The following is a 3375-nucleotide window of genomic DNA, read 5'->3' on the forward strand; positions in this document are numbered from 1 at the left end:
TCCACTTTGGGGGCCAGCAACAGTTGCCAGGGCAACCCTGGGCATGGCAGGGAGCTTAAGGGGACCTGGACCCGCCCACTTCCGCTTTGGGGGCCAGCAACAGTTGCCAGGGCAACCCTGGGCATGGCAGGGGGCTTAAGGGGACCTGGACCCGCCCACTTCCGCTTTGGGGGCCAGCAACAGTTGCCAGGGCAAACCTGGGCATGGCAAGGGGCTTAAGGGGGCCAGGACCCGCCCACTTCCGCTTTGGGGGCCAGCAACAGTTGCCAGGGCAACTTTGGGCATGGCAGGGGGCTTAAGGGGGCCAGGACCCGCCCACTTCCGCTTTGGGGGCCAGCAACAGTTGCCAGGGCAACCCTGGGCATGGCAGGGGGCTTAAGGGGACCTGGACCCGCCCACTTCCGCTTTGGGGGCCAGCAACAGTTGCCAGGGCAACCCTGGGCATGGCAGGGGGATTAAGGGTGCCTGGACCCGCCCACTTTCGTTTTGGGGGCCAGCAACAGTTGCCAGGGCAACCCTGGGCATGGCAGGGGGATTAAGGGGGCCTGGACCCGCCCACTTCCGCTTTGGGGGCCAGCAACAGTGGCCAGGGCAACCCTGGGCATGGTAGGGGGCTTAAGGGTGCCTGGACCCGCCCACTTCCGCTTTGGGGGCCAGCAAGAGTTGCCAGGGCAACCCTGGGCATGGCAGGGGGCTTAAGGGGGCCAGGACCCGCCCACTTCCGCTTTGGGGGCCAGCAACAGTTGCCAGGGCAACCCTGGGCATGGCAGGGGGCTTAAGGGGACATGGACCCGCCCACTTCCGCTTTGGGGGCCAGCAACAGTTGCCAGGTCAACCCTGGGCATGGCAGGGGGATTAAGGGTGCCTGGACCCGCCCACTTCCGCTTTGGGGGCCAGCAACAGTTGCCAGGGCAACCCTGGGCATGGCAGGGAGCTTAAGGGGGCCTGGACCCGCCCACTTCCGCTTTGGGGGCCAGCAACAGTTGCCAGGGCAACTTTAGGCATGGCAGGGGGCTTAAGGGGGCCAGGACCCGCCCACTTCCGCTTTGGGGGCCAGCAATAGTTGCCAGGGCAACCCTGGGCATGTGCAAAAGACAGAGTTGTGTAGTCTTCCGCACAGGATTGGTAGTTATATATTCAGGTATAAATGAAGGCCCCCTCTTATTGAAATGATGGATTGATATCGTGTTACTTCTTAGGGGTGTGCTACCACTGACACAAAATTATGCATGAGAATATGGAGAAAGAGAACGTGTGTCTTTGTTTGTGGTGCACCAGAGAGAATTAATTAGAGTCAGTAAAAATTAACCTTTAATTCATTTATTTAAAAAAACTGCGAAATATATAAAACCAAAACACAAAAATTGACAAACAAAGTGCAAAATAGTGAGTGTTAAAAACAGCACATGTGGGGACTTGCTTGTGTGTTTTAATGAGTCTCTTTAATATTGATTTGGTATTAGCGTCTTTTTGCAACAGTCTCTGTTGCAAAGTGTGGGAAAAACCTCTTAAACACTTGTGGATGTTTTATAAATACACTCCTAGCACTAGAAGTGAGAACTAATTCTTTATATGTGTTGCCAAATCTCTTACTGTGTTGACACCTGTCTTTTAATATTGCTTGCCGCTGGTTGCTAATTTAATTGTGTGTCGACACTTTGATGCCGATATAATCTGATATTGAAATAACCTGGTTAGGGGCTTTAATTGCCTCCAATTACCTTTCCTTATTACACTTTATCAGTTAATTGGCAACATGTAATAGGGTTCAATTATAATAAGCAGGCAGTTATTAATTGCAGCCTCAAATTGTCTTTGATGTATAGACAATGTTAGACACTTAAGCTGATGTTGAAATGACCTGGTGTGGGGCTCTAATTCCCTCTAATTACCTTTTCCTATTTCAATCTATCAGCATTTAAGAGTTAAGCATCGTGTTATGAAGACAATTGTAGTAATTGTGCAGGTACTTTGTTACTGCAAGGCTGGTTGATAATATGTTGCTGTTGAGTTATAACATGCAGACAGGTACTAATTACAGCCTCAATTATCTTTAATCCTTATGAACCATTTTATCAGCATATGGGGCAGCGCTGATTTATGAATATTAGTCTGATAGTCACGCTGGTTTTTTGAATGTTAATATAACAATGTGTTGACACTGTGATGTAGACACTGTTAACCGCTTGAGCTGATCCTGAAATGACCTGGTTTCAGGGGTTTTAATTCCCTCCAATTACCTTTTCCTATTTCAATTTGTCAGCATTTAGCGGCTAAGCAGCTTGTAATAGAGACAATTGTATCGATTGTGCAGGTACTTTGTTACTGCAAGGCTGGTTGATCACATACTGCTGTTACATTATAATATGAAAACAGGTATTAATTCACAGCCTCAATGATCCTTAATCTCTATGAGTCCAGCTACCAGCGTGTGAAACAGCGCTGGTTTATAAATCTTTATTTGATAATCACGCTGGTTGCTGAGTGTTGACTGGACAGTGTGTCGACACTGTGATGTGGACAGTGTTAGACAATTAACCTGATGATGAAAATAACCTGGTTTCTAGGGGCTTTAATTCCCTCTAATGTCTTCTTTTTATTTCAATCTGTCAGCGTTTGTTCAGCCAGACAGCGTGCAAATAAGATATACTTGTGGCAATATTTGCAGATACTGTGTTGCTGCGGGGTTGGTTAACAATCTATTGTTGATATCTTTATCATATGTCGACAGGTATTGGCTATCAGCCTCAAATGTCTTTAATTTGTAAGAACGGCTGTCAGTGTGTAAAGCAGCGCTGATGCTCAGCGTATCTGCTTAAGAGTTCACAAGTGACAAGACAATGTGTCAGTAAAGAGTGATGTCAACAGTAAAGATGGCAGGGCTGTATTCGTTTTGACAGTCTATTATTGGTACAGGATTTTAGTGGTTTGTTAGGCTTTTGAAATAATGTAGTACTGTTATTTATAGCAGTCTCTCATACACACAGCCCCAAATACCGCTAATTCGCAGACCCCAGGCTGTCAAACGGGTAAGGCAGCGCTTTACATACCTTTGGTCTGCGAATTAGCGGTATTTAATGCTGTTGGCAAGAATGACTGCTTTAAATGCGGGGACATAGCAGCATTGCACCACTATAAAGCCTAAATAGCCACTAAAATCCTGCACCAACAAATTAACTGTTAGCACTTATACAGACTTACTATTTCTACTGTTGAAATACGGGCAGGCACGCCAAATATTAGCGCTGCCTCACCCGCTTATTACACCACCTAGCACTCAGTGATAAGTGAAGCAGGAACATACGTTGTCCTGTTAAATACTACTGTTTCACTGTATAATCACGGGCAGACACGCTGATGAACAGCGCTGCCTTA

The sequence above is a fragment of the Crinia signifera genome, unplaced genomic scaffold (genome assembly GCF_055691185.1).
Source record: "Crinia signifera unplaced genomic scaffold, ASM5569118v1 HAP2_SCAFFOLD_314, whole genome shotgun sequence".
Taxonomy (NCBI): Eukaryota; Metazoa; Chordata; class Amphibia; order Anura; family Myobatrachidae; genus Crinia; species Crinia signifera.